Below are 26,307 nucleotides of genomic sequence, written 5' to 3' on the forward strand. Positions count from 1 at the left end.
CGGGGCTGGTAGGCACCGGGAGCCTATCGCGGGCAGCTAACCGCAGGTTTGCGTCTTTGCGAATGAATTCTCGTTTGCAGACGAGGAGCTCTGGGCCCGGTTGTCAGTCGTGGTCGCTGGTGCGGCCCAGCGGACCGTGGGGCGGACCCTGGAAGCAGTTACACTGCAGGCGTCTTCTCGGTCCCCAGAAGGCAAAACGATGGCACCGCTGTCGCCGCCACCGCCCAAACCGGAAGTCGGGCACGCCCTGGTGACCTCGCCATTGCCCTGATCGTCACCGGCGCCGCCGTCCCGCTCGCCTCGGCGGCCGTTGGACACTCGCGGGGCTGAGGGCTTGCATGCGTCATGCGCTTCCCCAGCAGTCGTACGAGATCAGCTGTTACGAGCATTCCCATCATGAGGAGTTTCCCATTTTTTAAAGGGAGAGAATCAGAGTTCAGACAGACTCGCCAACGCCCGTACGGCCGTTTCATGATACAGCCAGAATGGGAACCCGTAAGGTACCTTTATTCTGGCTCTTATCCTGCGTTTGTAACACATTTATTAAGCACCTCCTGCATGGCCGGCCCGTCGTAGAAACTAGGGATTCATTAACAACGGAAGCAGAAGCCAGGCCCCTCTGGGGGGAAAATAAACTGTGTGATTCGCCTAGTGGTGAGGAATTCCGAGGAGAGGAGCGGGGCAGCGTCCATGGCTAGAATTATGGAGGGGGCGGGGGGCGGGCGTTTCTGGGTCTCCACTCGCTTCCAGACTCCGGCCTTCCCTCCCCTCCTGTCCTTGTTTCTTGGAATTCTATGGGACTCTTACCAAGGGTGGACTGCTGTCACAGCTCGGCTCTTTTGTTGGAACCCTTCCCCTCTGCCCAAGAGTGACCAACCCCATGTCCCCACGGAACAATCTTTGTCGTCTGGGGGCGCCTGGGGGGGCTCAGCCGGTTAAGCGTCCCACTTGGGCTCAGGTCATGATCTCAAGGTTTCTGAGTTCCAGCCCCACTTCTGGCTCCGTGCTGACAGCTCAGAGCCTGGAGCCTGCATCGGAGTCTGTGTCTCCCTCTATTTCTACCCCTTCTCTGCTCATGTCCTGTCTCTGTCTCTCAAAAAATCAATAGCCATTAGAAAAAAATTGTTGTTTTCGTCTTTGCTGTCTGTCCAGACCCATTCAAGTCACATCTTCCCTGTGGAGCCTCTGGTCCCACCTTACTTGCCGTGGGGAAGAGTGGGACAGCGTAAGAGCATGTGTGTGAAAGCCTGTGCCTGGGTGTGAGCGTGTGTGTGCACGTGTGTGTGTGTGTGTGTCAGAGCTAGCTTCCCTGTGTGGCCACAGCACTTTGTGCACATCTCCAGTAGAGCACATCGTAATCACACCCCGTGTCTTTTGTGTCCATCCCCAAGATGGAGGTGACACTCCTTGAAGGCATTATTTCTTTTTTTAATTTTTTTTTTAATGTTTATTTATTTTTGAGACAGAGAGAGACAGAGCATGAACGGGGGAGGGGCAGAGAGAGAGGGAGACACAGAATCGGAAGCAGACTCCAGGCTCTGAGCCATCTGCCCAGAGCCCGACGCGGGGCTCGAACTCACGGACCGCGAGATCGTGATCTGGCTGAAGTCGGACACTCAACCGACTGAGCCACCCAGGCGCCCCTTGAAGGCATTATTTCTACTTCTTGCACACACTTACACGAGCGAGTGAACATACCACATAATTACATTAAATATATTCAGTTTCACATCTTGACTTGATTTCAGATAACCATTGCCGACAGCAGGCGGGGCCTCTGACATGGCGCTACCCCTCTGAGTCCAGTTTTTAATTAATAACAGAGATATTATGATTGTTGCTTTCTTAGCTTAGTCCTCGCGATCACTGATTATGGGCGTGAACGCTCCCCAGGTCTCTTTCATTGGGTATAGTCTGCGCTTAACAATAAAGCCTCGCGATTGAAACAGAGGCTCAAATTATATAGATGAGAGAACGTTTTAAACAGCACAGGCCGCGTCAGCATCAGCTGATGTTATCCCTTGCGAAGTTCCCCCCGTGCCAGGGTTTGCTTGATCTTCGAGAGGCGTGTTACTCTTTACGGTGAGTGTTCCATCTATATGCTACCCTTCCCAGGGGCGAAGAAAAGTATTCTCCCGGGGGGGCAGGCAAGATGTGAATTCACACAGAAATTGTTAGAGACAATTGTTAAAAATGAAACGAAACTTGCATGGCACATCATCATTTTTTAGAACGGTTTTTAAATCAACTTTCCTCATCACAATGATTGGTGGATGATCAACGTAGCCGAAGGTCACGTGAAGATGCATGAGCTCTTTGAAAATCGCCAAGAGGAGGGAGACAGGACTGAACAGGATGGGAATTAAAATGAGATTCACAATCAGGACGTTTGCGACTCTGGAAAGTAATCATCTGAGAATATGCATTTGTAAATTGGACCATTTGTTGGTTAACGATAGCGGTAAACCCGGTGATAGTAAGTGTTTCCTAGTAAATAGCAAATTACAGAAATAGACTAAAAGTCACAAAACCAGTTTCCTCAGTAATCCCTTACGTTATTGTGAATAGTTCACACGTAACGTCTTGGGCAAACACGTCTCCCTTGCAACCCACAGCCGCGCTTCTTTAACAAGGTGGCTTTTTATGTAACGAGTGCATTTTGAAAAATAACTTTAAAATTACTAAAGTAAAGGTGATCATTTAAAATATCAAAAATGAGAAGCGGTGTGAGGCAAGTATCAGCAGTAATCTTAAGACATTGTGAAAAGATAGTTTTTGTAAAATAAAAACAAACTTCATATAGTTTTGAAACCGACTTTTTCCCTCTGCCATGTATCATGGCTACTTCCCATGCTAATTTATAAACTTCAATAATGCTTTGCATGGTTGGCCAGTGTCTCCTCTCGGCTTATACCCCTGTACAAGTCCACTGGTAGAGCATTTGAAGTCTTGTCTAAGTCTGGCTATTCATGCAATTAATATCGTTCTGACTCAATTTTCTGCACATTCTTACATTTCCCCCATTCATTAATGTGTCAAGGAGAATGGATGTATTAAAGAATATGCGGGGCGCCCGGGGGGCTCAGTCGGTTAAGCATCTGACTTTGGCTCAGCTCGTGATCTCGCGGTTTGTGGGTTCAAGCCCCGCGTGGGGCTCTGTGCCGACAGCTCGGAGCCCGGAGCCTGCTTCGGATTCTGTGTCTCCCCCTCTCTCTGCCCCTCCCCCACTCGCCCTCTGTCCCTCTCGCGCTCAAAAACAAAGAAACATTTTAAACATTTATAAATTTATAAAAAAGTAAAGAATATGCCATTTTTAATAGACTAGGATATAAATCTGTAAATGACTCTGATGAGCACATTTGCTGACACAGACACCAGCAATGTGTGCGAGCTGGACCCCCTCATCTTTCTCAATTCAGGGCGGTATTCTTTTATGGTTGCCCTTGGAGTAGTTTTAAAATGCCCCTTTTTATATTTCTAATAACTGGGCCATGTGATTTTTGATCACTTGCAGGGTGTGAGAAATTCCTTTTTCATATAATGGAGTGTTTCAGGTGGGTGATGGATTTGGGAGAAACGAACACAACGATGCCTTTTATATCTTTCCGATTAACTTAGCCAAGGAGACAGGCCTTAGGGGAGGCCAGCTGGTTATGGGGCAGAAGCAAATGTAACGCTTTGTGGGTGAATCACCCCTGCTTTGCCGGGTCCCTGAGGAAGCTCCCAGGTAGTCCTCGATCAGGTATGAGACCCAAGGTTGTGGTGTCCCAGGCCTGTCACTGGCAAAGCGTACAGCCCCGTTCCAATAACCCGCTCCTTCTAGGGGAATCTAGAAACAATGCTGTGCCGACCTCCGTTTTTCTGAAAAGTGACTTCCCAACGTATTCTGTTCCTTTTCTGTCAGTTGGGTCCATACTTGTTTTGATGGCTTAGAAAGATTCTATGTGTTTTCAGGATCTTTATAAGTTGCCAATCACAGGCAGCACACATATTTGCCAATCCATTTGTTTTTGAACGTTTTCCACACACAAAAGTATCCATCGTTTTCTTTACAGCTTCTGCTTTGGAGTTTGGTTTCAGAGATGAAACGAATCTTTACCTATATTAAAAATCATAATTTTCTCATTTCTTGTTTTACACATTTAGATCTTTCACCCATCTCTAAGTAATTTTAGAAAATAGTGCATGTTCAGAATCGATACTATTTTGTCATGGGTTGAAATAATTCATATTTCCTTACTGATTTGAAATGACGTTATCATATAAATTTCCGTGTGCAGGTGGATGGCTTGGGGACACCATAGCCCTTTCTACTGATGTGCCTGCCTATTGAGGCAACAGTTTCACCTGACAATATGCTATTAATTATCCATATTTGCATCGTATAATACACAGAATGCAAATCTTGCCACTTCCCCCACCAAATCATGACTTTTCTCGAATGTTTTTATCGATTCGTTATCACAGGTGGGCTTCAGGGATGTTCCTCATGCTTCCAAAAATATTCATTGGGATTTTGAAGGTGGTTGCACTAAATGCATAGATTAATTTTGTGAGAAAAACAGTATTTATTCTCCCCACGCAGGAGCACGGTGCATCTATTTACTGAGTTTTTAGATGCCTCCTGATACTGATTTGAAGTTTCCTCTGCATGGTGTTGTATTGGCAGTTAGGTTCATTCTCAGACACATTTAATCTGGCTGCTGAGAACCATTATTTTTGCAAAAGTTAATTTTTACATATAAGAAATTCACTAGTTTTTATAGCTATTTGAAACTAACCATCTTATTGAACCTTGGTATTCTACAATTTTGGTTGATCTACTTCATTATTTTCTAGGGTAGAATTTATTTCATCTTCAAATAACCCACATATTGCACACATTTTTTATTAACCTTTTTTATGTTTCAGGCTCCGTCTGTGGTGTTGGGGCACAGAAGGGAAAAAAAAAAACAGAGAGAAAAGTTCTTGTTGCCTGAAGCTAACATTTTAGTAGAAGAATACAGACAGCTGATAAATAAGTTAAATACAAATAGAATAGCATCTACTACTAAGGGGTTATAGGAACTATGAAGAAAAGCAGAGGAGGAAACAGGAATCTGGAGTACTAGAAATGGGATGAAGTTTTTTTTTTCCTCCTAATTTAAACTTTTTGTCCCTCTCATTAAAAAAAGAAAGAAAGAAAGAAAGAAAGAAAGAAAGAGAAAAAAAGAAATAATCTTACAGCATCAGCCAATGACCAGAGAGTAGTCATTTTACAAGGCAGCTTCAGTATTCATTTTTTTCTTCGTTCTGTATTTAGAAGACATGTTTGTATTTTTTCAGTGAAGAAGCTTGATTTTAGCAAATTGCTTGAGGTAGGTATTCTTTACCATGTTAAAGAAGCATTTGCTAGACTAGACACTTATAACTTTCTTGTAATAAAGTTGATGATTTTCTTCTCTTGCTCTACAGGGGACATACTTTAGAATCAAAGAAACAGATATGGAAACAAAAGAATCAGAAATGATATCATGTCAAGAAAGCATGAGATACTCGGAGTAGCCAAACTTGCAATAGACATACTGGACCATAAAACAATGACTTTCTTAAGAGAGACAAAGGACATTTCATAATAATGAAATATATATATATATATATGTGTGTGTGTGTGTGTGTGTGTGTGTGTGTGTGTGTACACATATACTTAACAACAGAGTTCTAAGTTACTTGAACCAAAAACAGAACAATTCAGGGAGAAATAGAAAACTCAACAGTAATAATTGCAGACACGAATAGCCCACTTTAAATACTGGACAAGACAATTGGACAGATTATTGACAAGTTTAGGTAAGACTTGAGCACTATAGAAACCAATCAGAGCTAACATACCACAGACACAACACTTTACCCGAAGAAAACAGAATACAAATTCTTCTCAAGCATAAATGGAGCACTCCAGAGGGTAACATCCATTCAAGCCTGTAAAACAAGACTTCTGAATTTGAAAATATTGACATAGATATGGATACAAGTATATTCCAAAATTTCAATATAACTAAACTAGAAATCACCATGAGAAAGAAATTTGAAAAATTCATAAGTATGTGAAAATTATAAAATATGTTTCTTAAAAAAACAGTTGGTCAAAGAAGAGACTAGAAGAGAAATTATAAAATATTTTCGGATACGTTAAAATGAAAACAAAACATACCAAACTCATGAAATGCAGTTAAAACTATTTCGGAGAAAATTTACAATGGGAAATGTTTGTATTAAAAAAGAAAACAGACCTCAAATCAATAACCTACCATTTTTTACCTTGAGACACTGAAAAGAAAAACAAAATAAACCTTAAGAAAACAAGGAAGGAAGTAAAGATCGGAGCAGGAATTAAAGAAATAAGGAAAAGAAAAACAATAGAGAAAATCAAGAAAATGCAAAGTAAGCCCTTGGGAACGATCAACACACTTGATATATTTTCAGCAAGACAAACCAAGAAAAAAAGACAGAAGACTCGTACCATCAAAATTAGAAACATAAGAGGGGACACTGGGGCTGACTTTACAGAAATTCAGAAAGATTGTGATGAAATACGACTAACAACTTACGCCAACAAATTAGACAACTTGGATGAAAAAGAGAAATTCCTAGAAATGCAAAACTACCAACAGTGACTCATAAAGAAATACAAAATGCAAACATACCCACCACAGGAAAGTGTCGAATTATTCGTATGAGAACCTCCCATGAAGGAAAGAGCAAAGCTAAAATGGTTTCACCGCCCAACCGAATTCGCAATTCAAATGGCAAATTCCACCAAACATCCCAGGAAGAATTAATACCAGTCCCTCACACAATCCTCCCAGAAATCTAAGGAAGCATCACTCTCCAGCACATGGTGTGTGTCTAGAATTTTCCTGTTCCCAAACCAAAGGTACTGCAATAAAAGAAAACTGCAGACCAAGAAATCCTCAACAACATGCCAGCAAATTTCATCCAGCAGAACATAAAAGGGATCATGTGAATTACCACCACCACGTGGGATTTATGTCGGGTATGCAAGGTTCTTACGACAGCCAGAACCCAATTATGATGCGTTGCATTAAAAAAAATAAAGAACAAAAGCCACATGACCATCCAAAGAGATACAAGAAAAAAAAAAAAAAGGGAAAGAAAAAAAAAACATTTGAGAAAACCCAACCTCTTTCGTGACAAAAACACTCAGAAATTAGACACAGGAAGGAACTTTCTTAACCCAGTAAAGGGCATGTAGGAAAATGCCACAGCTAACACGTTCACACTGAATGACTGACAGCTTTAAGACGAGGAGCACATCGGCCCATCAAGGCTGCCGGGTTTCACCAGGCCGTCCCACATTGTATTGGAAGTTCCAGCCAGAACAATCAGGCAAGAAAAAGAAACAAAAGGCAACCAAATTGGAAAGCGCAGCCACTTTACAAAACAGTTGGCCAATTTCTCAAAGGGCTAAACGTAGGGAAATCAGATGACTTTCTAAATCCACACCCCCAAGTATCTCTCTAAGAGATTTGGAAACAAACATCCACGTAAACATCCTTCCCTGTCCCCGAATGTTGATAGTAGCATTTTTCGTAACAGTCAGAACATGGAGACAGCTCAAATGTCCATTGTCTGATCCTGGATAGGTAATGCGGATATCACGTACAACGGAATAGTATTTTCCAATAAAAAATGAAACGCAGGTACAAGCTGCAACGTGAAAAAACCTTGAAACGTTATGCCTAATGAAAGAAGCCAGTCACAAAGACCGTGTATGGCAAGATTCTATTTATATGAAATGCCCAGTGTATGCAAATGTATGGAATCAAAATACGGATTAGTGTGCCCAGAGCTCGGGGAATTTGGCAGAAAAGAGGAATGGCTGTGAATGGCGTGAAGCGATGAAAATATTCTAAAAGTAGATAGGGATGATAGTGAATAGATAACCACGCAACTCTATAAATATGCAAAGAAGCATTGAATTGTGTACTTTCAGAGGATGCGTTGTAGGGCTTGGGAAAGATATTAAATAAGGCTACCAAAAAAAAAAAAAAACTTGCTGATTTTATCAACGTATTGTGGCACCTTGTTGACCTACTGGATGCATTGCGATGGTCCTATATGTTCGATGAGGCTTGTTTTCCTGCAATAAATCTCAGTCGGTCTTATTGTATGGCTTCAGCAGCATCTAGTAACTTTTTTACGACTTTGAACCCATATTGTTAAAGTAGGTTATACCATTGGTCACATTTTTGTTATGGTTCATAAAATGAATCTAAGAGAACTCCAATTTCTTTTTTCTTTTTTCTTTTTTTTAATTTTTTTATTTTTTTTAATATATGATATTTATTGTCAAATTAGTTTCCATACAACACCCAGTGCTCTTTTTTAATTCTCTGGGTTATTTTGAAATAGGATGTGACTTATGTGTTCTATAAAGTTTGATTGGAATTAACCCACAATCCTGTATGCACCTGTGTAGTTTTGAGGCACTTCATTGCAAACTTTGAAAATAATTTCTGTGCTTATTGCCACATTTAATATTTAACACGTGTCTTGTGTTGTCTCATTAATTTAAATTTATATTAGAAAGTGAATATTTAAAATTGGCTAACATTTATCTATGTACAACATTTGCTTTGAATTATTAAATGCCTCTGTAGCTTAGGTTATATAGCCTTAATCAATTTCAGTATGATATATTGATACTTTTTCTTTTTTGTTTTTGTTGGACATTCACTTACTAAAAATTTCAAAAATTATTTTTGGCTGCACTGTCAGTCCTATTAATTTTCTGTCATAACTCACTAATTTCTCCTTATTTCCTTTTTACAGTTTATTGCTGTATACAGTTGTTTAATACTTGGATTCATTGTTGATTTATATTCATTTATAGTTTTGGTTTAAAAATTTTTTTTTTTTAGTTTATTTACTTATTTTTGACAGAAAGAGGGAGAGCAAGCAGGGGAGGGTCAGAGAGAGAGAGAGGGAGAGAGAGAATCCACACCGTCAGTGCAGAGCCAGATGCAGGGCTCGAACTCAGGAACTGTGAGATCATGACCTGGGCCGAAATCAAGAGTCAGACACAGCCCACTGAGCCACCCAGGCACCCCACGTTCCATGTTTGTTTTTATTTTTTTTACACTTGATCTTAGCCAAAAGGGCGAGAAGCAATGTTTTTATTTTTTTTAATGTTTATTTTTGAGAGAGAGAGACAGAGCACAAGTAGGGGAGGGGCAGAGAGAGAGGGAGACCCAGAATCCGAAGCAGGCTCCAGGCTCCGAGCTGTCAGCACAGAGCCCGACGCGGGGCTCGAACTCACGAACTGTGAGACTGTGACCTCAGCCAAGGTCAGACACTTAGCCTACGGAGCCACCCAGGAGCCCCACGAATCCTATTTTAAATGCAGCTGGGTAGTTAGGAGGATGTGCACCCCTGCATAAACACGGCACATCTGAAGTAATGGAATATTTCCATCTCATATGTGAATTTTTCTGTTTCTCTTCTCGGTAGGTGTCTTGCTACCACATCCAGGGAACAACTGAATTTTATTACAGAGTGGATTTATTGTTTATAGATTTATTATACGTAAATTGAATTACGCAGTGAGTATTCTTTCATACTAGGCTATTTTTGGTTCCCCATTCTGGTAATGTGTGCAGAAAGTATCTCAAGAACAAAGCCAGAACAATGTTGGGACTAATTTAATTTTTTGCCCTTTCCCCAGGATCCCAGATCTGTATCGCCTGCTGTCCAAGATCTGACCGTATTTGCGTCTGAAAGTTTTCCAGTTTTCTAGCTCTTTGCTTGAGAGAAGAAAAATCTTCAACTCTTCTAGTCAGAAGTAAAAGTCTTTTCATTCTCTTTTTCTTTCTTTTTCTTTCTTTCTTTCTTTCTTTCTTTCTTTCTTTCTTTTCTTCCTTCCTTCTTTCCTTCCTTTCTTTCTCTTTCTTTCTTTCTCTTTCTTTCTCTTTCTTTCTTTCTTTTCTTTCTTTCTTTCTTTCTTTCTTTCTTTTTATGTAGTTGTCTCTAATAAGATATTTTAATTAATTGGTATTTTTATCATTATTTTTGTTATTATTACAGCTAATATATGGATATTTATAACAAAAAGGATATAACATTTATATGGTAAAGTATTAGCCATCTGTTTTATAGCATTTACATATATATTTTTTGTTATTTGTGTATTATGTGCTTTTGAGATATAAGTAAAATTAGTTAAATGATGATATAAATGAGATGATAATTTGCAATTAGGGATTTGTCTTTCTCTTCCAGGCTATTATTACAGGATAGTCTTTTTGGTTTTTTTGTTTATTTATTTTTGAGAAATAAAATAAATATTCTCTCAAATTTTTGAGAGGGAGAGCATAAGCAGGGAAGGGGCAGAGAAATAGGGGAACAGAGGGTCTAAAGCAGGCTCTCAGATCACAGCCCGGAGACCTTACACGGGGCTCGAACTCACACACCATGAGATCATGACCTGAGGGGAGGTCGAGAGAGGAGAGGCAGAGAGGAGAGGGAGAATCCCAAGCAGGTTCTGCATGGTCAGTACGCAGAGCCTGAAACGAGGCTCGAACCCACGAAACCGTGAGATCATGACCTGAGCTGAAGTCAAGAGTCAGTCACTTAACCAACCTGAGCCACCCAGGTGCCCCTGTTGAACTATATTTAATATGCACGTTTACCCGTCATGAACTCAATGAAAAACCAAGCAGGTTGCAAAGAGTATTTCTCTTCTGCTCCTTTCAATAAAAACATGATATTAGAGATTGTATATTACTACATCAATAGTAGTTTATAACTTATTTCCATTATTTTATTTTTTATTTTACTTTTCATGATTTATCACTGACAGTTTTCTACCTTTCCAATTAGGAAAACAATTCACTTAGATCTTGGCGAAAACTATGACCCAAAATAAACTATTCTTTTGTGTGGATGATAAAACATCATGGCACCAAAAGAGTCAAATCGCGATTATCCACGGTTCATTCTCCTTCTCATATTTCAGTATTGTTATACATTGTTTTAATGTAACCATTTCCTGTTACTTGCTTTTTATAGCAACACAGCTTTTGTTTCAGGAGAACACCTGCTAAAGACCATTTTGAACATGTTGCACTGTCAGTTAATACTATTTAAAAATATGCTCACAGTTGCCATCAGAGGAAATTTGGTATTTTTTATTCATTTTAATATCCAAAATAACCTACTTCATGATGGATGCCAAAAATTAAAGATTTTCCACACTTTGGGTTTTTCTGTGTTCCTGAAATCAGAGCTGAAAATATAGGCATCATGTGTCTATCATTTTATATAGTGTATTACATCATTTCACTTTCTAAACACACCCCAAGTCTACCGTCTTCATATTAAGAATTACGACAAAAGGAAACTCTTAAAAACGTAGTCATCTATTCTGAGCCACAAGTCTCAAGTCTAAAATGAAATACCAACCGTGGAATTTACATGTAAGGTCAAGCACAATGGCTCTTTATGCAGTGCGGTCTTTGATTTTTAACTCTGAAGATAAGTTCCTAGAGACGGATTGCATATAACTTGCTAATTTCAAAATTTGGAAAGGAGAAGAAAAATTTCTGAGAGTCCCTCACTCTAAACTCCTTCCTCTTTGTGTTTGCCGGGGCTTTTCCATGGGGAACATCGCGTGCCTGGGTAGCAGCCGTAGCTTATAATTTAGTGGGACGCATAACTGCTCCCTGATGGAAGCTTTCTCCCTGACGGAACTGGAGCCTCTAACCCGCAAAGGCTAGAGTTTCAGGAAAGGAAACCGCATGTTCCCCCAAGCAGGTCACTGAGAGCGATGTGAAGGAGAGCCGCTCTGACTTGCGCTCACTGTTTCAAAGACGCAACATCACAGCTCCGGAGGACGCGGCACCGTGTGATGGTCGCGATTACGGGCGGTCCACCCACAGATGGCGCCCCGGAAGTCTAGCTGGTGCCACCTTCCCAGCAGCACGCCCACGGGGCACAGTACCAGGGCAGCTGGCTCCCGTCGTCGTGGGGTTATGGGCTCAGGCGTCAGTGTGGGGCTGTGCGCACAGAACTGGGGAGTCACTGTCAGGTGCATTTTGCCTCTCCCGTTGGTCTTCTGTTAGCAGGCTCTGCCTTTCCCCTTATTGGTTATTGATCTGCTGCTCAGAAGCGGATACTGGGCTAGGGATACAGGCACCTGTAACCCTTCACAAAGTGTCCATCTTTGGGGCGCCAGGGTGGCTCCGTTGGTTAAGCGTCTGACTCCGGCTCAGGTCACGATCCAACTGTCTGTGAGTCTGAGCCCCGCGTTGGGCTCTCTCCTGTCAGCCCGGAGCCTGCTTTGGATTCTCTGTCTCCCTCTCTCTCTGCCTCTCCCTCACTAATGCTCTCTCTCTCTTTCTCAAAAATGAGTAAACGTTTGAAAACATGTTCACCTTCTTCCTATTTACCTCCGTCCTGAGTGGCGAAATTCCCTCTGAGACAGCGATACTCACGCTAGAGACAAGTTAGCCACAGCGATGGCCAAGAACGAGCTAAAGTCATAAGAGCACATATTTCCATACTTAGCAAGATTTTACCTTATGCTGCACACTGACCCATTGGTTTTTTAGGGGAGAAGAAGCTACTTGAATTAACTACGTGAGTGTTGCACATAAAATGTTTTAAATGATAGGCCTTGTGTAGGGAAAATGAAAGGGTGTTCGTGGTAGTGAGAATTTTGGAAACCCCTGCTCTAGACGTCTCTCCATCTACCCATGCTGCACCCATCGGACTTCTTCCTTCCGCTGACGGGTGGCCAATCCATCCACAGAGGCTGAGGATACCGCTGTGCTTCCTCCTGCGTGCTTGCCCTCTGGCTCCTGAGGGACTCATCTGCATAAGCCCACGCGCACACCTTCCGGAATCCCCTAGACAACTGTCTTTCGGCCTCACGGTGCCATCCACTATGACCACATCGCTCCACCGCCCTCCTTCCAAATGTCCACCTCCCTTTTTCTCAGTTCGTAGCCACTCTGTCCTCATGCTTCTCAAGTGGCTTTTCTACTCGATTCCTCCTATTTCCTTATTCCCTCTAACTGCTGGCTCCCCTGAAATGGCTTTTGACAAAGTGACTAGACATTCACATGTTGTCAAATCCAGCAAATGATATCTGAAGCCATTTCATTTCTTCTTGTTTATTCTCTCGGGAATTTTTGACGCACTGGACTATCTCTCCCGATTAAATCGCTGTTCTTGGAGCTCAGGATTTCACATACTCCCGGTTTCGATTCCTATGGCTGTTCTCTCCTTTGTTTGTTTTCTCTTCCTATTTTTCCTAGTGACTTGGGAAGCCAATTGAATTTTGAATCCTCTCCCGCTCTGTCCTGTCATTCCATCCTTCTCTTATTTTATGGCCTCGGATAATTTTAAATACCACTTAGGTACCGGCAGATCCAAAATGCACACCTCACACTCGGACAAAATTCAACTCTAGAGGTCGTATCCCGCGCCCAATGGACATCTTACCAACATGCCTCTCCGATTTTCAAAATTATAATATCTGAAACTGAATCCTCATTTCTACCCTCTTAAATGCATCCTTCCATGCTTTTACCTCTTAAAACTCCTGGTCTCGGGCAATCACACCAATCTCAAATCATTTGCCCTACATTTGCTTCAACATTCGGAGGTATTTCTGAGGAACCTCTTTCCTTCACTCCAACACGTCCTACTGGCCATGTGTGTGCCAACCTCAAACCCATCCATTTCTTTTCAGTTTCGTAGCCAAAGGCCTCAGTCGCAGTTTTCAAGCAATCACCCTCCAGTACACGTCCACATACACAGAAACTTCTTAACATGTCCAAGGACACACCGTGTGACCTGACCTCTGGAATGGCTTACTTGGCATCGTGTTTCCTCGGAAGTGGGACTCACTCCCCTGCCTCAGGACCTAGGTACGTGCTGTGCCTTCAGTGTAAAAAGGGCCCCCTCTGTGTTCTTCTCCCAGCTGGCTCCTTTTATGTCGTCTGGTCGCATTTTAAACGTTACGATCCCAGGGATGTCCTCCTGACCACCCACCACCGACATCTTGTGTTTTCCCTTTCACGCTGTCCTGTTTTCTTCCCCAAAGTCCCGATTATGTACATTTGATATTTTACTCTTTTATTATAGATGTGTGCTGATCACTCTGTCTCAGAAGAGCAGAATGGTATCTGTCCTGCCCTCTAACATATCGAGCAAGGGGCTGGCAGATAGCAATTACTCGATATATATTTGTTCAATGAACACACAAAGTAATTCGCCTATCTTCACTCTCCAGGGTCAGCGGGGTGTGCAGTATTTTTCCCTTGACCTTTTTGTCATCTCCCTCAACGTGGAAGAAGCTGGAAAGCCCGCACACAAGATCTACTGTCTGTGCCCCACCCACAGTTTCAACTCTATGCATCCTTTCCGTCCCATATAAGGGACCAGGTTTCAAAGGACAGACGAAGACATGACGACAGGTCACGGGTAAGACAAAAGACCTAGGGTGTCAGGTGCCGTTCTGGTGTTGTAGCCCTTCAGGGATAGGTCGCCTTGCCCACGCTTTTGAGAGCGCCTCCAAGCCCAGGGCCTGTGAAAGTCTCTCGTAATGCCCTCTACATGTTAGGGCCTCCAGCCTTTCTACAGATATAATCGCAATCAACCGCTCTCAGGTTGCCCTGTGGATAGGGTTGGTATTGTATGTGTCTTGCAGATTAAATAAATAGCTGAGTCAAAAGCATCCTTGCTTTAAGCACGTTTATGCCCGAGGTTCATCGTTCGACCCTCTTGTGGATGAAGGACATCACGAAAAGGGGTCTGTACACCTTCTCTTTACACAGATTCCTGTACAACCTGTGCTGCTCAGCACCAAGAACTGGGCTGACATTAAGGGTGTTTCCTTTGTCCCCAGTTCTTCCTATATTGCAAGGCCAAGGATTGTACCTCTAAAATATCCCCTGTAAAAATCACGTAATGCGCTGAGAGCTGCCCCTTGAAAAGACTGCCTCACAACATCCTTGACAAACTGCTCAAGGTGGGGTGAGGCACGGGGTCTCAGAGGCAGGCTGCTGTTAGCACTCGGCCAGCCATAAATTAAGTGCCTGCATGCCAAGTGGGTGTCCTGTCGGAAGAGTCACAGACACGACCGGTCTCTGCCACAGATCTCGGGAAAAAAAAAAAAAGAAAGTCGCATAAACAATATCATTTATGAGATCCGAAACCGAGGCAGGCATGTAAAAACATCGGGGGGGAAAAGGGAGAAATGGGAAAATGCTACAGTAGTGTTATCTTTGAGAGGGAAAAAACATGCACTTTATCCCAATTGTCTCCAAAATTATGCAACCAAAGGAAAGGAGCCTGTCAAATCCCTTCCTAATTAAATTCATACATTTGTTCCTTTTCAAAAATGGCCACACGCCCCATCTGCTAGTGCAGAATGCTTGGGTTTTTCAGCCAATATCCTCACGCTAAACCGTGCTGCAGAGTTGAGGGGCACAGGGGCCCTGGGCGCTCAGAGCAGCTCCCTGAAAAGAGGTAAAAGAATTTCTGTTTGCACTCGAGTTATTTATCTACACTTTTATGACGAGAAGACGGAATATTGAGGGAAAGTTAAATCATCGGAGGGTTCAAGCTGCAGGCACGGCTCTGACAGGCTGACGAGCATTTTTAGGGGTATGATAATTTGGTCGAAAAGCAGTGATTCTTTTTAACAGCTCATATTAAATCAGAGGAGTCGTTAACTAGAGCCACTCAAAAAAAGTCAGGCACCTCACGCACATTTTCCGCGGCACGCACGTTTACTCCGTGGGTTAGTTGCCTTTGTTCTGGGCTACCGTACAGGACCCACGGTGAGCCCTTCTGCCCCCCCGAAGGACGCGGAAACGTTGCTCTACGTGATCCCCTCGTCATTGTGACCTTCTCCAGACACCTCTGTACGTTCTAATGTGACCTCCCTCCCAGTTTCAGATCAGGTGCAACCCTGTGAGTCCCACAACGCCGGTTCTCCAGAGCCATATCCTTCCTTCCTTCCTTCCACCTTCCTTCCTTCCTTCCTTTGTTTCTTCCTTCCTTCCACCTTCCTTCCTTTGTTCCTTCCTTCCTTCCTTCCTTCCTTCCTTCCTTCCTCCCTTCCTTCATGCTTCTCCGTCCACAAACACTCAACATTTTTGAGATCTCTCAAAATCGCTCCAAATCTCTCAAAAAATTGAGAGATTCTTATTCTCTCAAGCCAAACGCTGTGCAAAAGCTCAAATCTCTTCTTCCTCTGGATTCCAGGTCCTCGTTACATGAGTCATTCAACCCATCAGCACATCGTAATTCATCTTGCATATGGTTTGATTGTTCCCATGTAAAATTTGTGTTGATGTATGAATTTTAATAAATCTGTAACTACATAAGATCTCATCAGGCAAACTCTAACTGTTTAGGGTTATAATTGTTATTATCAATAATAAAATCTATAGTGAGTGCTCAGGAATCTGGCTGGAAGATTATTCTTGCTTCTAGTAGATGCCGCTGGATAAACTTTCAGGCAATTTTGTCCGAGTAAGCTGCCTGTCTTGTTATCCAATTACACACACTCACGGGCAGCACGACGTCTCCTTGACGTGCCTGAGCGTTACAGCCCCTTCTGCTAATGGCATCGCCCTCTCCGCTCCCTTCAAAAGTTAATATCACATACATGTTTTGGAAATAAAAGCTTTCCACGTAGCTACAAAAGGCCATATTTCATTCTTTCGCATTGCCAAGTAGTATTCCATGGTGTATATAAACCACAATTTCTTTATCCATTCATCAGTTGGTGGACATTTAGGCTCTTTCCATAATTTGGCCATTGATAGCCTTCTGTAGCAATGTGGATGGAACCACAGAGTGTTATGCTAAGTGAAATAAGTCATACAGAGAAGGACACATACCATATGTTTTCATTCTTATGTGGATCCTGAGAAACTTAACAGAAGACCATGGGGGAGGGGAAGGGGGAAAAAAAGTTAGAGAGGGAGAGTGTCAAACCGTAAGAGACTCTTAAAAACAGAATAAACTGAGAGTTGATGGGGGGTGGGAGGGAGGGGAGGGTGGGTGATGGGCATTGAGGAGGGCACCTGTTAGAATGAGCACTGTGTGTTGTATGGAAACAAATTTGACAATAAATTTCATATTTAAAAATAAAAGAAAATCAATATGCCATATTTAATATTTTCTGTTAAAAATAATACTTTTATTATTCATTTACTTATAAAATGTTATTATGTTGAAAAGAAGAAAAGAAAAGAAAAGAAAAGAAAAGAAAAGCAAAGCTTTCTCCCTTGAATAAGCCCCTTGTAATTCTAAGTGTCAAGAGAATCGTTTTATTTCATAATCATGGAAAGAGGTAAAAAGTTGTCCTCAACATAAATGTGGAAGGTAATGGATGGATATATGGTAATAACTAAACGTTTAGGCAGAAGAGCAAGAGACATCTGAAAATGGGGCTCTAACCGCCACCCCTTTCCATTCCATTTCTCTCCAGAGCTCCTCGCACACACCTTTGGCACATTTCAGGGACCTCCTGACCCATCCTCTTGTCATCTGACGCTCACCTTAGCAGCCTCTTAGTGTCAAAGCCTGATCTGTCTCCCGACCTCTCCAGGTTCCATCTGCTGTCCCCTCTTCGGCCACCAAATGGTCCTCTTTCTTTGGGTCGCTCCTCAGCCTCTGTCCAGACACCGTTCGAGATACTTCATGCGTCTGGTAGACGTCGGGCCCGAGGTAGGAACGCAAGTTTCCCTGCCGTAGAAGTACATACTCTGCTTACAAACACATCCTGAGCGGCTTGCCTTGAGGTTCTGTGTTCTCCTTCTCAGCAAGAAGCCCTTGCGCAGTGCAGTCTTTTCAGTGAGGCTGAAAAAAACCACAATTTTGCCTCAAAGTAGGACAATTTTGCCTCCTATGGGCTTACTGGGCCATGTGTCGTACATGAGTCGTGCTTACTTATGCCATTGTTCTGCAGATCACCATTATTACGTTTCCCAGAAGAAGGAACTCTTGAGGTATAGTTGCCTCCTGGGGACGGCAGACATGGTATCAAGATTCACAGGACATTACTGTCTTATTTCTGTCCGGCCCACTGAGTGGCAGAACGCACATCCTGTAGCGAAGCAATGCCCACAGAGGGATAGACTCCAGGTGGCCACATTTCCCTAATTCAGGTGGGACATTGTTCCCCGGATCCATTGTTCCGTGGCGTGGAGCTGGCTGACGGTGGGAGCTTGTTTTCCTCTGGGCTTGGTCCCTGAAAGCAGGAAGTGAGCTGTTTATCCAGACAATGCAAAGAAGCAGAAACAAAGGATCCGGGTATCTGAGTACACGTGTTCTTTTCCAAATGATGGGAAATACAAAAACAGCAACACATTTTACTCTGAGGGGAAATAGAACCAAAAATTTCAAGGCCACCTGCTGTAAATGAACTCACAGCAAAACTAGCAGCTGTAAGAGTGGCTTAGGAGGAAGTTTTCTAGAAAAAAATAAAGTGTTGGTCAAAACTCCTTTACAGATGGAAGCGAATGTTTAATCTTACATGTAAAGTTTATTGTACCTATGCTTGTGCCTAACCAAACATGCTCTTGAAATTGCACTTTGTTACAAATTGGTAAGAAATAATTACAGTTCTTGGTAAAGTTTCTGGTCATATGTTTGGAGTAAAAGTTATCATCAAGACAGAAACTAATAATGAATTTTAAATGTTCATCATAGTCTATACGATCTTCTCGATGTTCTCATTCATTTATTATTATAATCTTCCCAATAACCCCGGGGTTTCAAAGTATTACTTGCATTTGAAAGAGGGTCTGAAGCTGAGAAAACTGAGTAATTCCTCGTGTTCGTGTGATTGAATGGTCATGCCAGGATTCACTCGGTTCTGTCTGAGTCTATAGCATTGCGCCCAAATCGCACGTGCCAGAAGATTCCAGAAGAAACCTGCATCCCATTTGTTTCATCAGCTATATGTCCTTTTCTAAAAATTCAACTTATTGCCTTGTAAAGTCTCAAGAAGTGTATTCCTATCATTTTAGGCATGCCCGCCATAAAGGAATCACTAACTGTTCTGTTTCAAACTCTTCAGCACATTCAACTTATCCAGCTTGGCCACCACTCGGTCCCATGCCCCACGTCACTGAAATGCATTGTTAGTCAGATTAATTTAGATTATGCTGCAGTAACAAATGATCCCCCAGATTTTAGTGGCTAAATGCATGGAAGTTTACTTCTCCTTCACAATGCGTGTCACATATTATGTGGCGGGAAACTCTGTTCCTCCCGATCATCCAGGAGCCCAGGCTTAAAGAGGAGCCAGTAGCTTGTAGATTCCCGTGTGAAACCTGGGGCCTTCTTGGTTGTCCTTGTGGGGGAGATAATATTAAAGTATTGAAGTACTCTGGTCTTAAATGGCACATCCTGTCCATCTGTCTCTTCTTCTCTGGTTGACTGATACTCCATAAAGCAATTTTTGGGTCACAACAGTAATATGAAAGTAGATAAGCTCAGTTTATCATTATAGGACATGGAAATTAAGAGAGAGAGAGATTTATGTTATTTTAATGAGAGGACAGCTATTTCCAGAAATCATTTCCAACTTCAAGCATGCATACGTTATCGTGTTTTTATAAATCACTTTAGTACCTGGATTAATTGAAAATATATGGATTCTTCTATCTATTTCTCCACTAAATTTGTTTTTATATGCTACTGTGTTTTAAACATATATAGAAGATCCTGTCTTACACAAATAAGGTGTGGAAAAACAGGAGTATTTTAACGGTCTTTTCCGATAATTGATGGTATCCTTCCTTAATACTATACCAAACCCCAGCAAGTGGTAGTTTGATATCTGGTTGCAAAGTGGAATCAGAAACCATACCCATCAACTTTGTGCACAATCCATATGTCTATATTACATTTTGAATTGTCTTTACATTATTTTAGATTATTACAGATACAAGTTATTCACTTGAAAGCTCAACGTTTATCACACTGTATTTTGTCACGCAGGAGAAATACTAAAAGCATACTCGTCATTTCGCAACATAGACTACTTTTTTTAATTTTTTTTTCAATCTTTATTTATTTTTGAGAGAGAGAAAGCGGGGGAGCAACAGAGAGAGAGGGAGACACAGACTCCGAAGCAGGCTCCAGGCTCCGAGCCATCAGCACAGAGCCCGACGCGGGGCTCGAACTCATAATCAGTGAGTTCGTGACCTGAGCCACAGCCGGATGCTCAACTGACTGAGACACCCAGGCTCCCCTTGTAACATAGACTATGAACAAGACAATATCCAGTGTAAAAATGTAATACTGCTTCTTCAAGGAGATCCTTACATCAAACTGTGTTTTCCTTTGTTTTTTCCTCTCTGCCTGGTGCGTGAAGGTGAATAAAATAAATGGTGGAAAGTACAGTTTGATTCTAATTAAGGCATAGCAATTTTATCCACCAGAGCAAATAGCAACACAGTGAAACAGGCAAATTATATTTTATTTTATTTTATTATGTGTTTTATTTCTTATCATTATTGCTTTAATATAAATCCGTTAGTTAACATACCGTGCAATCATGATTTCAGGAATAGAATTTAGTGATTCATCACTTATATATAACCCCATTGCTCATCCCAACAAGCGTCCTCCTTAATGCCCATCACCCCTTGAGCCCTTCCCCCCATGCAACACACCACCAGCAACCCTGTTTATTCTCTGTATTTAAGTCTCTTACGGTTTGTCTCCCTCTCTGTTTGTATATTATTTTTGCTTCCCTTCCCTTATGCTCATTTGTTTTGTTTCTTAAATTCCACATATAAGTGGAATAATATATTTGTCTTCCTCTAACTTATTTCACTTAGCATAATACCCTCCAGTTCCATCCACATTGTTGCAAATGGCAAGATTTCATTCTTTGTGATCACCGAGCAATATTCCATTGTATATGCACACGACATCTTCTTTGTTCATTCATCAGTCAGTGGACATTTGGGCTCTTTCCATACTTTGGCTATTGTTGATAGTGCTGCTATAAACACTGGGGTGCACGTGCCCCTTCAAATCAGCACTCCTGTATCCTTTGGATAAATTCCTACTAGTGCAATTCCTGGGTCAGAGGATAGTTCTGTTTTTAATTTTTTGAGGAACCTCCATGCTGTTTTCCAGAGTGGCCACACCAGTTTGTATTCCCACCAGCAGTGAAAAGAGCTCCCCTTTCTCTGCGTCCTCACCAACATCTGTTGTTGCCAGAGTTGTGAATTTTAGCCATTCTGAGTGGTGTGAGGTTGTATCTCATGTGGTTTAGATTTGCATTTCCCTGATGATGAGCGATGTTCAACATTTTTTCATGTGTCTTTTGCCCATTTCTTCACTAGATTATGTGCTTCTGGGGTATTGAGTTCTTTACAGATTTTGGATACTAACTTTTATCCAATATGTCATTTGCAAATATCTTCTCCCATTCTATCAGTTGCCTTTTAGTTTTGCTGATTGTTTCCTTCACCTTACAGAAGATTTTTACCTTGACGAGGTCCCAATAGCTCATTTTTGCTTCTGTTTCCCTTGCCTCAGAGATGTGTTGAGTAAGAAGTTGCTGCAGCTGAGGTCAAAGAGGTTTCTGCTGACTTTCACCTAGAGGATTTTGATGGCTTCCTGTCTTACATTGAGGTCTTTCATCCATTTTGAGTTTATTTTTGTGTATGTTGTAAGAATGTGGTCCAGGTTCATTCTTCTGCATGTCGTCTCCAGTTTTCCCAACACCATTTGCTGAAGAGACTGTCTTTTTCCATTGGATATTCTTTACTGTTTTGTCAAAGATTAATTGGCCATACGTGTGTGGGTCCATTTCTGGGTTCTCTATTCTGTTCCATTCATCTGAGTGTCTGTTCTTGTGCCAGTACCATACTGTCTGGATGATTACAGCTTTGTAATACAGCTTGAAGTCTGGAACTGCGATACCTCCAGCTTTGGTTTTCTTTTTCAGGATTTCTTTGGCGATTCAGGGTCTTTTCTGGTTCCATACAAATTTTAGGATTGTTTGTTCTAGCTCTGTGAAGGATATTGGTGTTATTTTGATAGGGATTGCATTGAATGTATAGATCGCTTTGGGTAGTATCGACATTTTAACAATATTTGTTCTCCAATCCATGAGCATGGAATGTTGTTCCGTTTTTTTGTGTGTTTTCTTTAATTCCTTTCATAATCTTTCTATAGTTTTCAATGTATAGGTTTTTGACCTCTTTGGTCAAGTTTATTCCTAGGTATTTTATGAGTTTTGCTGTATATTTTAGTATCATTATGAAAATACTTTCTATCTCACAGGACCTCTGAAAGTATCTCAGGGATATTCCCCCTGGTGGGAGGGCTGGAGTGCGGAAATCACTGTGAGAATCACCGACGTATACACATTTGCTTGAGGTATAATCAAAGAAATGTGAATTATTCCTAAAATGACATCATCTTCCTCTAGGTTAAGTTAGTAAGATTTATTGCCACAGTAAGAGACAAGTTGGATAGTTCTGAAAACTTTATTCCCACACCTTTTCTTTTTTAGTTTCAACTGGGTCTGTAGTTAATAATAATTATAAAAATCATTTAAAATAGTTTGGAATCAGAGAATAAGGCAGAAAACTCATGTAGCCTCATTGTTTTTGTTTTTTGTTCTTTTCTAATGGAGTTGCTTTTGTAAAAAGATAAACTTTTTACCCAAACCACTATATATTTAGCTCCTTCGACACGACTTAGTAAAAGCAATTAATAAATAAAGGTGAACACTGACTGAAATAAAAACTCCCAAGATCTGTGCAAACAGAGAGGTAGGAAGGAAAAGGACTTTTGTCAATATGTATCTGTTCTGGTGAAGTGTTAGTTTTCAGATAATAAGGGCCCCAATGGATTGATTTCAGAAAACGGGCACAGCACAATTTGAATTATTTTTTCCCCAATCACATGCAAGCTGTGTGAAGAGAGACAACTGAGCCTCAGGTGCCGAAAAGTACGTATATTACTGAAGAAGTTGGGAAGATTAACTTCAACAGTCCATGGAAACATCAGTCCGATAACATTATACTGATTTCATTCATTACTATATTCACTGTGGATACGCTATTACTGTAATAACCACACTGCACATGTTTTACGTAGTTTTTCCAATCTCATTGGCTATTCTGCCCTTGCCCAGTTTTATTGTGAATAATAAATCACACCCTGAAGACCACTGGTTGCAACTAAGACGCAGATCGAAACTTGAGGCCTTGATAGTTTTTGTACCAAACTGAGCTAACCAGACACTGCAAAGAAACAACAGTCCTCCAAATTTAAAAAGCAATGAAGCATTCATGTGGGGATGGCAGCGATTAAAATCTTAATGTCAATTAGTGAATATTTAAAAGATCATTAAAATAATAAGGGGTTAAATGAACCTTTCAAAGCATGTAAGTCAAAATGTTCTAGCAAGTTCTAAACATCCATTTTTTCACATCTGCAGCATGCTAAACATACTATGACATCCAAACGAACTTAGACTGATGCTAAATGAAGAAATTACACTAACTTCACTAGTCTCTAAAATGTTCTGGTTTCCCATAGGTCATGGGCTTGCGATCATGAGAAGCCAGTGGGACTGGTGGCATCCAACTGAGCACCAACACAGGCAGAGTTCAGGCCAGTGTTAATGGAATCGCCAGGCTTTCCAGGGGCAATGTAACAAAGGACGTTATCAAGAGAGAATGATTTGAATCGGCGAAATTGATCACTGACCCAAAATTGTTTGGAAGGGAATACGCCATATATTTTATCATAGAATTATAAAACAATCACGTATCGGCTGGATCTCTTTCTGTAAAACTGGTGTAACATTTCAAGAATTTCTCCTTACCCAGTGTTTTAATGAGCGTGATCAGAATTACACAGGCCCCACCTTCAGAGCCTCTAATTCAGACAGGAGCTCCGGAAAGGAGCATGTTGGATGATTCCGAGGTCAAATATATGCACATACACGCAGTTCACAGCGTTTGTGTGCTTCTTTGGAGGATGCATTATTTGAGAGTTCATTGGTGACCAGAGCTAAGTTGGTCATGTTTAAATAGAGAAACGATACATAAAATCCTAACCCATGAGCATCGTCATTATCGCAAATTCTTCGGACAGTACTCATAAAATGATTTTTGTAAAAGCAAGCAACATTTTACCACCTCCAGTACGTGGATAAATGTAGTTGAGCTCTAACTTGATGGTCAACCTCACTGCATAAATGGTTAGAATCTCAGACTTCAGAATCAAAGTATTTGGTTCAAATCTTACCTGCGTTCTTTTTGGTCATTCTAAATTTTTTTTTAACATTTCTTTATTTTTGAGACAGAAAGAGACAGAGCATGAACAGGGGAGGGGCAGAGAGAGAGGGAGACACAGAATCTGAAACAGGCTCCAGGCTCTGAGCTGTCAGCACAGAGCCCGACGCGGGGCTCGAACTCACGAACCAGGAGGTCATGACCTGAGCCACAGTCAGACGCTCAACCAACTGAGCCACCCAGGCACCCCTTTTTGGTCATTATAGATGGGAAAATTACTAAACTTGACCGAGTTTCAGTTCTATAATCTACAAATCGGGGCTACTAATATCACCTTCCTCCACGGGTCATGATGACATTAAGTGAGACACTTGACACAATGTGCCTGGCACATAGTAAGTGGTCGATGTACTTAAAACATTATTATTATTGCTTGTGTATATAAAAATTGTGAAGCTTCACCCTAAAATAAATTTATTTATTTATTTATTTATTTATAATTGTTTATTTTTGAGAGAGAGCAAGAGAGGGTGCACATGACCAGAGGAGGAGCAGAGAGAGAAGGGGACAGAAGATCCGAAGCAGGCTCTCTCCTGATAGCAGTGAGCCCAGATGTGGGGCTCGAACTCACAAACTGTGAGATCATGACCCGAGCCAAAGTCAGACTGAGCCACTCATGTACCCCTAAATTAATCTCATTTATTTCTTTCCTTTATTACTTTTTTTTTTTCGTTTAGAGAGAGCACGAGTTGGGGAGAGGGACAGAGGGACAGGGAGAGAGAGAATCTCAAGCAAGGTCTGCATTCAGCTTGGAGCCCAACTTGGGGCTCTATCTCATGAACCATGAGATCATGACCTGAGCTGAAACCAAGGATTGGATGCTCACCCGGCTGAGCATCCCAGGCGCCCCTCCCTAAAATGTATTTAATACACTTCTTGTAGCATTTAATTACTGCCAGACACTCCCTAGCTTCTGAGGAGAAAATGGCGAATAGGACATAAAATGTGTTCTCTGGGAGTTTGCACATGCGCAGTGGGGAAGACAACAGAAAATAATGGAACATGTCTAGAATACAATGTTAGAAGTAACAAATGCAATGAAGAAAAAAAAAGCAGAGTGAGATAGATACAGAGTGGCCAAGGGTTCTGTTTAAGAAGGTCTTTCAGAGAAATCTCTGTAGAAATAATACTTGAGCAGATGACCCGAGTTTACCAGAATTCTTGAGTCTTAGAAAGCTCCATGCAAATGCCACGTGTCCCAGCCCTAGGACGCCCCTCAAGCTTATTCGCCAAATCAGCGCATCTCAAAAAAGACATCTCTGACACGTTGTCAGTAAATTGTAATGAACACGCGTGTGCAAGGATTCTGCGTCAATGTTTGTCTTGGCAAGTTAAAATGTCCTATGCGCTCCACATTGCCATTAAAATCCGTATTAACCGAAAAGTATTCTTGCTGTTGTGAAATGCACGCATGTAAGAACACAGATACGGACCCCTCTCTGTAGACATTACGCGTCAGAATGCACTTTGTGTTGATTTATTTATTTATTTATTTATTTTTAATTTTTTTAACGTTTATTTATTTTTGAGACAGAGAGAGACAGAGTATGAATGGGGGAATGTCAGAGAGAGGGAGACACGGAATCTGAAACAGGCTCCAGGCTCCGAGCTGTCAGCACAGAGCCCGACGCGGGGCTCGAACTCACGGACTGTGAGATCATGACCTGAGCCGAAGTCGGCCGCTCAACCGACTGAGCCACCCAGGCGCCCCACTTTGTGTTGATTTAAATGCTCACACGGCTTGTCAGCAAAAAATTGAAAATTAGTTTTGAAAATTCATTTGGACAATAGCAAGTGCAGCGTTTTAATTATTTTACTTATTTTCCTGAGACAAACTGCGCACCTCCTGCGTGGCGTCTTTCCAAATCTTTGGTAGCAGGCACCTTGCAGCATCTAAAGCAGATGGCCCACGAATTTTAGACTCCCATATTCACCGAAAATATTG

General features: G+C 41.6%; 1 long non-coding RNA gene across 4 annotated transcripts; it reads left to right on the forward strand.

The window, feature by feature from the left end:
- Positions 1-7: 7 nt before the first annotated feature.
- LOC122216654 lies at positions 8-23,920 on the forward strand. Of its 4 annotated transcripts, XR_006201020.1 has the most exons (6): positions 12-500; positions 9,514-9,605; positions 9,728-9,844; positions 14,300-14,490; positions 17,633-17,751; positions 23,602-23,920. It is a non-coding gene; the product is annotated as an uncharacterized LOC122216654 (long non-coding RNA). The 4 variants fall into 4 exon arrangements; XR_006201022.1 differs by lacking the exon at positions 17,633-17,751 and having other exon boundaries at positions 17-500; XR_006201021.1 differs by lacking the exons at positions 17,633-17,751; positions 23,602-23,920 and adding an exon at positions 17,513-17,618 and having other exon boundaries at positions 17-500.
- The last annotated feature ends 2,387 nt before the right edge of the window (positions 23,921-26,307 follow it).

This window comes from Panthera leo, chromosome A3 (assembly GCF_018350215.1).
Source record: "Panthera leo isolate Ple1 chromosome A3, P.leo_Ple1_pat1.1, whole genome shotgun sequence".
Lineage (NCBI taxonomy): Eukaryota > Metazoa > Chordata > Mammalia > Carnivora > Felidae > Panthera > Panthera leo.